We start from the raw sequence: 13996 nt of genomic DNA on the forward strand, positions 1-13996 counted from the left end.
TTTGCATGTTTTCTGTATAACAGTTACAACACTTACCTTGTTAGTGTTTCATTAAAGCACTTTTATGTTGTAATACTTTGTGTGTCCCATATGGTCTAGTGGCTAGGATATCTGGCTTTCACCCAGAAGGCCCGGGTTCGATTCCCGGTATGGGAAGTTTTTTATTATTTTTTTTTTAGTTTAATTGTTCTTTCACGATGATTATCCTTAACAAATTAGTTTTACTAATATTTTTAGATTTCTTACTATTAACATTATGAATCTGGCGCGTACAGTACTAAAAGATGCTTTGTCAAATCTAATAATTTTACATTGAACACCAATGAATATATCGGATAATTCCGCCGAAAGGCTTTTAAACGTAAAATAAAAACTAGTGAGTTTGTACTATAATATAATGGCAATTAAAATTGTGTTTAGGTAACGTATCCCTCATGAAATCCCACCTATGTAATCAGGACTCTCCGTATATGAATCCAAAGCGCTTCTATAAATTATATATATTTAATAAAAGTTCTTTGCATTACTAACTGTTTTAAATTAATCGGGCTCAGTGTCAGTCCATCGAGCGAGAGATCGATCGAGAAAAATATACCCCTCCCCGGCGGGGAATCGAACCCCGGTCTCCCGCGTGACAGGCGGGGATACTGACCACTATACTACCGAGGACACATCCATCTCCTCCTATATTATAGCAATTTATCATTGCACCAAGGATATGAAGGACAATTACTCGCAACAAGTATACTCGCATACTGTATATAAGTATATGTACCCTGCCAGCCAGGCCTGACCACTTTCCCCTCATGTTTCTTCAATTACTAACACCAACGCATACGTTTGGGTTATTTTGTTTTTGTATTCGTACGTGTGAGGGGAATAGTGGTTAAAAAACTCACAAGCAGCTATGCTGGCCTATGGCAAACTCACCACTTTTTTACCACTTTTGTACGTATGTGTAGCTTCAATCAATAATGAAGAAGGACTTGCAATAAAGGACATCGAGATTTCGATTTTATTGTAAACAACATGAAATGGTCCTTATAAAAAGCTGCCTGTTATAAATGACATCAATTTTCTACTTCCCTGTCGCTTTCTTTTAGCTCTGCTTTCTTGGCAAAAATTTTTGTATACGAAATCTAGAAGATTATCTAATTGTCTTCAATTCTCAATTATTGATTTATACATTATTTCTTCAAAAAAATGTATAAGAACAATGTTATCCAGTCTCTTCTTCATCTCTAACTGGTTATACCAGTTTTTACAATTATACCAGTTGTTTCTTCGAACCGCTACTCTCCAAAACTTGGTGCATGGGCAACACCGAGGAATAAAAAAGAGTTGTAATTGTATAATAAAGTGATTTAACTGTTTGCAATTCCCTTTCTAATAGTTTATGCAAGTCTATTACATTTATACCAGTTGGACTTTCGATTCGCTTTTTCAAATTGATTTCCGAATCGAAGACAAATAAAGTTAGAGTAAGAATGTATTATATTTTTGAAATTAAGATTATGTTTGCTTTGAAAACATGCTGGTATAGATTTCTAGTTATTATTATTTTGTGGGTGTCTACTTAGAATTATATCAAATTTAACGTAAAGTAATAAGTAGTCATAACTTTAGGAAAATGTTACTCACAAACTATTATTATCTTAAATGCATTTCACTCTTCGCAAAGCTTCAAACTATAGTATATCTGACATTGTTTCTACTAAATTACTTTCAATAACATATAATAAAAAAATTTGATTTCCAAAGCAAACAATCAGTGAATGAATGACATTAATCGAACATGCCACATGTTTTCATACTTTCTTGTATGCGCTGTTGCATATTGCAACGCTTCCAACAAAACTCATTCATTTGTGGCGTGATCGCAGCAGTCAACCACCGCCACTCAATTATAATAACCACTGAAGCGCTCAAGATCGAATGCCGATCAATGAACACGAACCATTCTGCATTGTGTTGGATGAATGAATGGAAGAATGAAAAATTGTTGTGACTAAAAAATTAATATGATAATGGTGATGAGCTGGTTAAACGGCTGGTAAAAGCGCATTTTAGTTTGACATATTTGCAAAGTATCGAACGCGCCACGATCGGATCGTCTGCTATAAACGCCAACGTAACATAATTTATGAAACTATAACAAATAAGTATTACGTTATAATTGGAATTCTATCATTTTTCTTTTGCATTGCAAACAGGAACTTGCGACAGTTGATGAGAAAAGCCTAAAGATCAAATTCACAGACAGTAAAATTCAGGTTCAAGTGATCCTCTTCAATAGGACATACATACAGATGTATATGTCTCATGTTGCCACACCTTTAAATAAAGTAAGTCATAAATATTTATATGTCGCTCACATGCAACTCTGTCGATTGCACTCGTTTATTAGTTGTAGAACGTGTTAGGTGAACGCAAGTGAGCAAAGTGATCGCAGACGTAATGAACACGGTAAACGTTGGTCGTAGCATATGCACTGTCTACTCATGCATACTTTACTCTTGTTCTGGTGCTTAGTCGTTGATCTTTAGTACTTTTGATAGCAGCTGATCTTCATCTCTTAACTATTGCTGGTGATCTTGTTTACTCAACGCGCGATCGATTGTTTTGCCAGTTTGCATATTTCGAGTGGAATAGTGGAGAGGCGTTGCTGTGTGCTAAAGTGTCTTGTTGCTGCTATAAAATGCTATGAAACCTTGCAATCTGTATATTATTATTATTCTCAATTCGACAGCGCCAAATATTGCGATAGCCTAGAAGCGAGAACTTGTTTATTCGCAGCATGATTTTAGTGGGGTCAGGTGGACTTTTTTCGTGAATATTCTCGGAAACATATTTTGACGAAAGTATAGTGCGAGTTTGAACCGATTTTAAGACTATTTCATTAGGTTAGGGTCTAGGGGAAATACTGAACTGATATTATCTAGTTTTAGTATCAGATCATATTATTATCAGGTGAAAATCCAAACATATTTTTATTAAGATATCTCACATCAACCAGTTGGGCATACTGGTGGGACATTCCAGGTGCATGATCGTGATCCTTAAAACGTTTGCAGGGGTCGTCATCAAAAGTGGGGTTTCTCGTCCGCGGCTCTGTTTGGCCTTTCATAGGGGAAGTTTTTTATGTGGTGGGTCACAAATCCTACGCCCAATCGCAAAATCGGGCTTCGCCTTCTCACTTTAGCTCGTCTTCAAACGGATGTCTGTTGGCTATCCAGGGGGTACTTGGTCAAACCGGAGGTCGTGAGCTGCTTGAGTAATATACAAAATAATCGTTCCTGGCTACTCCCAAGTTAATGGCAATCAGAAACTTTCCTTACTTACGTGAACTTTCACCTATGACTCCATCCCCCCCATGGAAAGTAGGCGTGGCTATAGCCCGATTTAGCTCATTTTCAAACGGTCATATAAAGAAAATGTTATTTGGTATCAAATTGGTCCAGTAGTTGCTGAGATATATCTAAAAGTGGGCAGTGCCACGCCCATTGATCAATTCTTATTCCAATTGATCTGAAAACGTATCGTACGAACTTCAGGGTAAAAATTATTTCTTACGATATTGTTAGTTTGTCAGTTCTTGCATTTTTAATAGTTCTGAACATAACCAGTATGCGGAGTCAAAGATGACATGATACGAAACTCTCTCATTTTCCCTCAAACCAAATTCCCTGATCTCTCATTTTAAGTTGGTAGCAGTGCGAGTTGAAGGAATTTTTGACAGAAAAGGCGGGATGCCAGAAGTAATACCGGTAAAAGTATATGACAAAATCAGTGCGAAATATAATTTTAGGGAAATACACTGATAATATTAAACTGTGTGAAACTATTTTTTTTGCTATTATTTGTTACAAATGACATCTAATATATCAAATGACATCATTATATTTAATATATTATATATTTTATGTTAATAAATTAATATATTTTGTTGCATGAATTTATAAAAAATCATGTTTTTATTTTCTTAATTATTTATATATGATATAAGTCTAATAGGGAACAGAGCATTTAAAAATAATATCTAAAAGTTAAAATACCCAAAAGTTATTTCTAAAATGCCCAATTTATTTTTTTACATAGCGGGATCATTGTCAAATGTTATAAAAAATGTGGATTTTTACAGCGCTCTCTCAGAATAAAGAGTTTCGTATCATGTCATCTTTGGCGGAGTGGGCGTTGTTATTAACAGATTTCACACATTTAACGTCATATCAATAAATGCGAAATGCCAATGTTCCCATCAGTGGTTGCACTCATTAAAATTCTTAATTAAACTCAAATTGCAACAACAACTTGGCGGTCCACAAGCTGGTGTAGAAATGCAATTTGTATTAGCGATCTCTTAAATATGGCCATCAATCTTCTTTGCTGCCACAGACATACAAACATAGGTACAGACATGAATATGCATGTGTGCTTAATCTCAGATTGGCATTTATCTATGGAATATTGAACTGGTTGTCTACCAAAAAAAAAATTAGATTTATGTTGCAAAAAATTTAGCAAACCGCACGATACTAGTTCAAACCGCTTGTCAATTGTCACCATTACAAATGCTCCAGAATTTCTCAATATACCGAGACAGCTATATGTCTTATGCCTTCCAAGCGTGCAGTGGCACTACGTGTTGCTGCTTGTGGGCGCACATGTTTTTTGTGGCAAGTTCTTACCTATGTCTTTATATAGTTATATATATACATATACAATGTAATATATTACAATTCTTATTTTACTTTTTCCCTCATTTGCTCCATTAGCGTTGTTTCACAGCTCCTTATTTCTCTTGCCATTTGTGTTAAGTTCGGTTTTCCATGCCATCACCATCACCATGGTGGTTGTCTGTCTGCGACGCTGTAAATGGCTTTCTTTGCTGCAACCAGCTACAAATGCAGAATTGTCGTGTACTTAGTATTCCTTATTCTACTCATATGTAATAAGCTTATGCGGTCACTTGCTCTTTAAATGGTTCAAATATGTAGGCCAGCCAGTGCCATTTGCAGACTAGTTTTCAGACAAGAACTATTAAATACGCTTCAACATGTGTGCGCATGCCTGTGTGCTGCATTGACCGTGCTTGATATTTAGCACTGGCGCATCTTTGGCAGTTGAGATTGATATCTGTCACCGTATACAGAAAATCGAGTGCGAGTATAGACAGAAATAGGCACATACTTACTTATATGTATGTATGTATGGGTGTATGGTAGTATAAATATGGTGAGGCCAATAGTTGGTGTGAACGCAACTATATTTATCGATTTTTTTCACAACTAAATGGCGTTTTTCGATTTTCACATGCTTCTCTTGAGGTCAGGTTTTCACCAGCAATGTCGTTCTGTAGACAGGAACGGATAGTTAACACTTGGTGCTAGGTTCGAACTTTAAGATGGTTTCCTAAGTACCGTCCAACCAAGTTCTTGGAGCTTTTGTCGATTCACTATCGATATGTGTGGCCTGGGATTGTCCTGATGGAATACAATTCCTTTGCAATTGGTCAAAACTGGTCACTTCTGGACGATGGCTTCCTTCAGATGGTCCAATGGTTGATAGTACAGATCTGAATTAGGAGTTTAGTCATAGGGAACTAGCTCATAGTAGATGATTTCCTGCCAATCCCACTGAAATCATTGGAAAATCTTCGTGACCATCAATGCCACTCATTTCATCATATGCAACCATAATTGTTTTCTCTTGATGCTTTCGTAAGTAACTCTGTCTCTATACGCTTCAGAAATTGTTCGATTTTTTTGCGATACAGCGTCGATGAAAATTTGGTTATGAGGCTTTTCAGCGTTAACTGATTTTTTCTCCAGCCTTATTATATGGTTCCAAACAGTTTTTTGGTTAATTTTTAGTTCCATCGAGTCCGAAAACAGTTCTTATAGTTGTTGTCGGACTCGACAATTTCCATTATATTATCTACACATATATTTTTGACTATACAATGCGAGTTGTATGCTAAGGTTAGGTTAGTGAAGACAAATTTTCGAAAAATAATGGATTTCTTGTTACTAGACCCTATACAAGGTGTGTTCAAAAAATAACGGGAATTTTCGTTTTTTGAAAAAAAAATTATTCATTCGTCTCCATTAACGTTGTCGCCTTTAAAATATACCCCATTCGTCGCTATTCATTTACCCCAGCGCTACTTCCGATCGTCGAAATACTTCTCAAACTCGATTTTTTGGATAACCTTTGGCTCAGTGATTTCTCGTATGCTTGTTAAACGACAGGCCTTTATGGTTCTCTTTATTTTTGGAAATATAAATTATTATTTTTATTCTTAAAAAACCAAAACTGCATTCCGTTATACTCTAAGCTCTTTGTATTACACTCGTATATCCAAGCCGCAGTTATTTGAAGACTACAACAAAGTAAGGTATATCGAACGGTATCATTTTCACTGTAAAGCGTCAACTTACATCATTTCGGAAAATAGTGAAAACCTGTAATTAAGTTAAGCTTAATGAAGACAACAACAACAAACTAAATTTGCCAAATTGCGCTCAAACACGAACTCTGCAATGCAACCAAGTGCTATGCGACAGATTTGGGAGTCACTGAATTTCCTGCAATAATTAATTCGCACTTAAAATGACGTGTTTGCAACAACTCTGAGGCTAGTTGATAATGGCAAATGCGGCAAAGGAAAACATAAAGCAAAAATACAAAAAAAAAAATTACAAAAACAAAAATAAAAAAAAAACAATAATTATCAAAGTACATTTGTCGTGTAACGAAGCAAAGGCGAGCAAAAGCTGAAGAAGAAAAAAAGCAAAACACAAATGAAAAGCTGCACAAAGCCAATACGGCAGAAATCAAGATCATGCAACAACAGCAACAAAACGAAGCTGCTGCGCCAACATACAAACTTCAAACAGCAGTGAGCAGCGAGTTGGAGTCGGTCGGCCGCTGCAAGAAGAGAAAAATAATAGCAAACAAAGTCATAAGCAGCCAGCTTGAGCCAGCTGCAGCAGCAACAACAAGCACTAGCAACAACAGTGTTGGCCACAGCCACAGTAGTCACAGAGCAAATTCATTGACTTTGTGCGCCGCCGCAAATCTTCGCCTTTGAAGCGCAGCTTAAATCAGTCTTCGCAGCAGACTAAAACCGTGTGGACGTTTCCGAATAGGCGAGCGCTTGATTGTAAGTTTTGTGAAGTTTCGCGATTGCCGAGTGACAATAAGTGTTAATATCGGTAATGTGAAGTGGAAAGAGTATACTTTAAAGTTGAGCTTAGCGCTTGACAATAGTGTGCAAACCGTTGCGCAGCTGGACCTTTATGCCGAACAACAACTAGAGAAGGCCGGCACGCATATCTGTTGTTAATTTTCGCCACTTTTTTTTTGGCTTGCTTTGTGAGTTATGAGCACTCGTTGTAGTACATGGTGTCACGCTGCGTTTGATCGTGTTGAACGTGATAACATAAAGTGATTGTATTGTGACAAATTTCGGACTACCGTTATAATGCGTTGGTGTTTAGCTTTCAAATGCGCTTGTGTGACTTTTGAATAGTGTAGTGTAGCGAAAAAAAATAAAAATAGTAAGAAAAACATGAAAAAAATTATATGCAATCAAAATGTGAGAGACAGTGTTACAGTGTAAATATTTAGAGATCACCAAGTCTAATGTGCCTGGAACTCTATTTTTTTCTAATGGAAGTGTTTTTTTTTCACAAGAATCTCATATAAGTACAACGAGTTTGTGATATAGTAGATCTAAACTCAAGATCAGGTCTCAAGACCCCAACTGAAAAACAATTTAGAAAAGAATTAGAAAATAATTAGTGGCTTCGACAAACTGGTTTCTTCTGGCTAGACCAGTTTTTTATAGATATGTCTAAATCTTCTTAAACATTTTGTATTGAATTTCAGAGACTCTTCTTAGCCCTACTAGTACCGATGTTAGAGGTCAGTGAAGCTTTGCTGTAAGATAATAATGTCGCCGAAAGTATTGTCGGGAAAATCCGATCTTCAAAAACTCTTTATAAAGCTTGATCCTGAGTTATCTGAACTTCAAAGTTCCTATCAAATAGATATTACTGTTTTAATGAATTAGACACTTAGGGAAAATGTGCTCGTTTCACACGCCTTGGAAGTAAAAATCGGGAACAAACAAAGATAAGACTTAAGATTTGATGTTCTAGATCTTTTAACATTTTTTTATAGAACATGGCGACTGCTGTGGTAGAAAGTGTTTAGTAATTATCGACCATATGGTGAGAATCCCCTACAAAAACCGAGCGGGATAGAAAGGGAAATCAAAGAAAATTTTTCAAAAACGAAAAACTTTCCCTCAGAATAAGTGTTCTAAAGCATCTTAAAGCTATCATTAAACCGCTATTTAGAAGAGAACTAAGTAAACGGAAAAGTGCAGTTAAACTGCTGATTCAGCATACCATTCCCAATAACCTTCGCTTAATCTGTCTACTCTGATATTATTGTCATCGCTATTGATATGCAAAAATCTCCAACAGTAAATGCTACAAATGGGTAAATATTCTAAAAAGAAATCTACAAAGGTGAGTGCGAACCGCTAATCAGTCAAAAGCGCACAAAGACGAACTACCTAAATGGCTAATAAATGCGCCAAGCCTTAAGAACCAAAATTCAAATAAGGTGTTAACTGCGCATGCGCGCATCTTCAGGGCTTCCAAATACTCACGATCTATATATTTAGTCACATATCGCTGTGTGAGTGAACACACGCGACGTATGCGCCACATGAAAAATTTGCATATGAAAAGACACACACAAATTCCTACAACAACTTCAGTTTTGCGGCGATTTTTTCCACATTTTCTTGGGCGAAAGACTCTGCAACTGATTATGAATTCTTTCGTTTACCACTTGTATACCAGCAGTGCTTGTGCCTGTGTTGTTGTCCATTAATAGCCGATATAGCGGTGAACTAGAATTTCTCAAAATAGAAACGGAATTAGTGAAAGAGTAAAATGGGAGAAAATAAGTTACAAATAATAAAAATAAATAAATAAACGGAAAAAGAGAGTTTGAAAGAAAATCGATCGTTGCATACCTTACAAATTGTGCGGCGTCGAACAATATATTTATAAACTCAAACGCGGTGTAGTATTGCAACAACAACAATAGCAACAGCTACAGCAATAAGGTGCGCATGCGCAACTGCATTCTAAGCACTGGCGATTTTTATAGAAATGCATTCCACGTTGTTTGGCAGCCGGCTGCTGGCGGCCTGGTTAACAACCAGCCGAAGCCGAATACGACTACGTTGCGGCCAAATGACCACGACAATTGGCCGTTAGATGAAAAGTGATGTAAAAACTTTAACTTGAAATTAAGCCGAGGTGTAATGGATATTAAGCGAATAGTACAAGTATAATATTTGTAGGCATTTGTATACAAAGAAGCGGTAAAAATAGCCAGCTTGTATGGCTGTATAAATTTTACGAAAATTAAAAATTTTATAGTGGCTTACAATTGCAAAAAAATGCACAAAAAATGTTTGAATATTTTTTTATTTTTATTTCATAATCTTCTAGATATTTCCTCAGCAAAAATACATACAAATTATATTTATTGTGTAAGCAATATTGACACATGCAAATTTATGCTTGACTAACTTATTATGTGAAGGTTCTACTCAAAAGCAATAGAATTTTTTTTAAACAAAAGAACTTACTTAGTCATCATATTATTAGTAAAGAAGAAGAATTAAATTTCTTTGTAAGAAGTTTTGTAGCATAGACAATGATAGAGATTATAAATACTTTTCTATTTTTAACATAAGTTTGTAATATGATATTTTGCTTAATTTTTTTTCGCAAAACAATTTCTTTTAATCTGCTAGTTGAACAAAATATAATATTGTAAGAGAAAATATTTTTAAAATTTAAAGAATAGAGAAACAATTATTGGAATTTTTTCAAAAACAAAATAAAAATGTTAAAATAACTTTTTATAAATAATAATTTTTAATTTAATTTTTTAATTTTAATTTTAATTTTAATTTTAATTTTAATTTTAATTTTAATTTTAATTTTAATTTTAATTTTAATTTTAATTTTAATTTTAATTTTAATTTTAATTTTAATTTTAATTTTAATTTTAATTTTAATTTTAATTTTAATTTTAATTTTAATTTTAATTTTAATTTTAATTTTAATTTTAATTTTAATTTTAATTTTAATTTTAATTTTAATTTTAATTTTAATTTTAATTTTAATTTTAATTTTAATTTTAATTTTAATTTTAATTTTAATTTTAATTTTAATTTAAGTCACTCCAATTATTTTTTTTTTAATTTTTTCGAGTTTATACCCATTGCTTGATTTCCATTAATAGCCTTTAAAATGGATTATTTATAAAATTAATAAATAAAATTTTTATTTTGTTAAAATTATTTTTTTAATTTTTTTTCTTTTTCAAATATTAATATGAAATACAATTAATATTCTTTGAAAATATTAAAATGAAAATAAAATGTTTTTCTATATTTTTGTAGTTATTTATATTTTTTTTGGGTATTATTATAAATTATATTATTTCTTCTTGATATATATTTTTTATTTTTTAATATAATCAAATTAAAAGTTTGAATTTTTATACTCTCGCAACAAATTTTGCTAAAGAGAGTATTATAGTTTTGTTCACATAACGGTTGTTTGTAACACCCAAAACTAAACGAGTTAGATATAGGGATATATATAGATACCAAAGTGATCAGGGTGAAGAGTGGAGTTCAAATCCGAATGTCTGTCTGTCCGTCCGTCCGTCTGTGCAAGCTGTAACTTGAGTAAAAATTAAGATATCTTGATGAAAATTGGCACACTTATTTCTTGGCACCATAGGAAGGTTGCTTTTGAAAATGAGCAAAATCGGACCACTGCCACGCCCACAAAATGGCGAAAACCGAAAACACATAAAGTGCCATAACTAAGCCATAAATAAAGCTATGGAAATCAAATTTGGTATGAAGGATCGCACTATGAAGGGGCATATTAAGATATAATTTTTTTGGGGAAGTGGGCGTGACCCCGCCCCCTACTAAGTTTTTTGTACATATCTCGCAAACCAATAGAGCTATATAAACCAAACTTTCTGCAGTCGTTTTTTTAGCCACTTCCTAATACAGTCCAAAAATGAAAGAAATCGAATCATAACCACGCCCACCTCCCATACAAAAGTTATGTTGAAAATTACTAAAAGTGGGTTAACTCGCTAAGGAAAAACGTCAGAAACACTAAATTTCACATAAGCAATGGCAGATAGGAGCTGCACTCAGATTTTTTTACAAAATGGAAAATGGGCGTGGCATCGCCTACTTATGGGTCAAAAACCATATCTCAGGAACTACTCAACTGATTTCAATGAAACTTGGTTTGTAATAGTTTCCTTACATCCCAATGATATGTTGTGAAAATAGGCCAAATCGCTTGACAACCACGCATACTTCCTATATACCAGAACTTTGAAGATGATCTGAATCGTTTTTCTTTACAATATATAAAGTAAGCACTAGTGAAGATATCGTTGCAGAACTTTGCACAAATACTATGTTAATAGTGTGGCAGCCCCATTCTAAAAATCGCCGAAATCGGACCATAGGTTTTTAAGGCCCCATATATCGAACACGAGGACCTCGGTGCTTCTAACCTAAAATTATGTTTTCCAACTTTCAATGCAATGGACTTTATACAATATATATGACGAATATGTGGGTCAAATTGTGTATTATATAATATAAATAAAGTTAAATAAATAAATTGCGAGAGTATAAAATGTTCGGTTACACCCGAACTTACCCTTCCTTACTTGTTTGGTACTAATTATTATTTTTTGTAAAGATTAAATATTTTTTTTTGGATTTAATGTTTTTAATATTAAAAGTTTCATTTTAGATTCATCAGACTATCAGATTATTGTAAAATTAATTTTATTTCTACAAACTGGCAAACATATTTTTAAGTAGTTTATATTCGCAAATTCATCAACAAAACTTTGTGAATATCGCTAATTCAATAATATCAAAATTAACGAACAGAAAATATTGACAAAAAAATTACACCCAAAAGCAGTGAAAACACTTTAACTAATCTTTATTGATGTTTAATTAACTACAGTGAAGGCTTAAGGCACAAAAGTAAATTCTAAAGAAAACCAAGAAAAGCTACAGGTGAATTCGACGAAATTATTAATTGCTTGTCATTGTTTTGTTTAGATATAAGAATAAGCTGCAGTGATTCTTACAAACAATCAAATATAGTAAAGTGTGCGTTGTCCATAGAATCGCGCATGCGCAACTAATTATCTCTACGACTTTCTTCTTTTACAAGTTTTAGCCGCTGCCACTTTGTGTGTGTGACATAAAATTGTTAACTGAAATCATAGTTGACGATTCCAAACAAAAAAATTGTGTGCCAAAACAATAATTAAATAAATGCTTATAACAATAACAACAGCGAATTAGCATCCACAACAATTGATTGATTTTTGTGTAAAATTTTGTGTAATTAAACAACAAATAAAGTGCTTAAAGAAAAGTGACCAATTTCAACGAAAGCTGAGTGAAAAAAACTACTAAAATTCATATAATCGTCAGTGTTGTCATGGCGCTGCTATAAAATTTAGTAGGTGAGTAGTGTGGAAAGCAAAATCAATTTTATTGAAAATTTATATGAAAATAGTAATCTTACATGTAAATATAATACTAAAAATCAATTTTACAACTACAACAAACTAATATTGGTGACATCTTTGTCCACTAGTCGTTTGAGTATATCACCGAAAGTGATAGTAAAAATATATTTTCTTTATTTTTACCAGCTCTCAACCCACAACAGCTCACTTACTGACCACTTTTTAATTTATTTCACAGCAATTACTCACTAATAACAGTGTTTGATAATTGTAATTGCTGTCAGCACAAGTTTACTGCAACAACAACACAAGAGTTTTACTTCATGGTCAAGCATCTTCCTACAAAAATTTATGTGTGAAAGTGGTGCTCTAGTCAGCTTGCACTTGTAAATAGAGTTTATTTATGCAAGAAAAAATAAAGGAAAAAAATGTCATGCAATACATATTATATAACAATTTGTCGGCTTTTATAAATGAAAAAAAAAATATTTGTCACCTAAAAAAAAATAAAAATTAATTAAATATCTGTTGCATATCTACTACCTGTGGCGCTTGTTATATAAACAAATGTAATAATCTTCTTTAGTTATTTATTAACAACCATGAAATGTCTAATATCATAAAATGAAGTAAATCGTTAAAAATTGCAATCTCATCACATATCAATTAAATGACTTGCAATAAAAGTAAAAGTCGCACTTTGGCGGTGCATTGGCCCCCCTAATATGCGTGTAGTTATCGAATGCACTTGCTTACATGAGTATTTGTACATATACATAAATGCAACCACAGGAAATGGTTGTGCATCCGCACAAGTGAGTGTGCTATCATTTTTATGGCTAATTTTCTTTTACGACTCCGCAAAATTTTTATTGTGTTGTGAAATGATAGGATTGTGGTTAAATTAGAGGAAAAATATTATGATAAAAATCAAATAAAATTCGTGTAGTGAGCGGTATATACTGATAAAATAAATGTGAACAAAAGTAATAAAAGCTTTTAGCAAAAAATCCTACCAGAAAAAACTTCGATCACAGGATAATATCGACTTTTTTAATCTTTAACCTAGACGAAGTCAACATAACTGCTAGTATTGTTTGTTTTCTCAAATCGTGCAATTTAACTTAATGTTAATAATTTCGATTAGCAGCCGATTTTTAGTTTTATATTTCTTTGATATTATGGTAGTAATAATATTTTTTCTATAAAGTTTGAATGCTCATTTTGTATGATATTTCTAATATTTGTTTGTATTGAGACAATATTTAGACAATGTCTTTTCTGAACGTTTCTAACCAAATTTTTATACTCTCGCAACAAAGTTGCTAAAGAGAGTATTATAGTTTTGTTCACATAACGG

At 33.2% G+C, this 13996-nt stretch overlaps 1 protein-coding gene and 2 non-coding genes across 3 annotated transcripts in view; 2 read left to right on the plus strand and 1 right to left on the minus strand.

Annotated features, from left to right (window-relative positions):
- Positions 1-84: 84 nt before the first annotated feature.
- Positions 85-156, plus strand: Trnae-uuc (transfer RNA glutamic acid (anticodon UUC)). Its single transcript has one exon. It is a non-coding gene; the product is annotated as a tRNA-Glu (tRNA).
- Positions 157-597: 441 nt separating this feature from the next.
- Trnad-guc (transfer RNA aspartic acid (anticodon GUC)) lies at positions 598-669 on the minus strand. Its single transcript has one exon. It is a non-coding gene; the product is annotated as a tRNA-Asp (tRNA).
- Positions 670-12418: 11749 nt separating this feature from the next.
- LOC105211215 (uncharacterized) overlaps positions 12419-13996 on the plus strand; it is a 121802-nt gene continuing 120224 nt past the window's right edge. Inside the window, exon 1 of the mRNA XM_054232817.1 lies at positions 12419-12630. The gene's annotated coding sequence lies outside the window, so the exon portion shown is untranslated. The remainder of the gene's footprint in view (positions 12631-13996) is intronic.

This window comes from Zeugodacus cucurbitae, chromosome 6 (genome assembly GCF_028554725.1).
Source record: "Zeugodacus cucurbitae isolate PBARC_wt_2022May chromosome 6, idZeuCucr1.2, whole genome shotgun sequence".
Taxonomy (NCBI): domain Eukaryota; kingdom Metazoa; phylum Arthropoda; class Insecta; order Diptera; family Tephritidae; genus Zeugodacus; species Zeugodacus cucurbitae.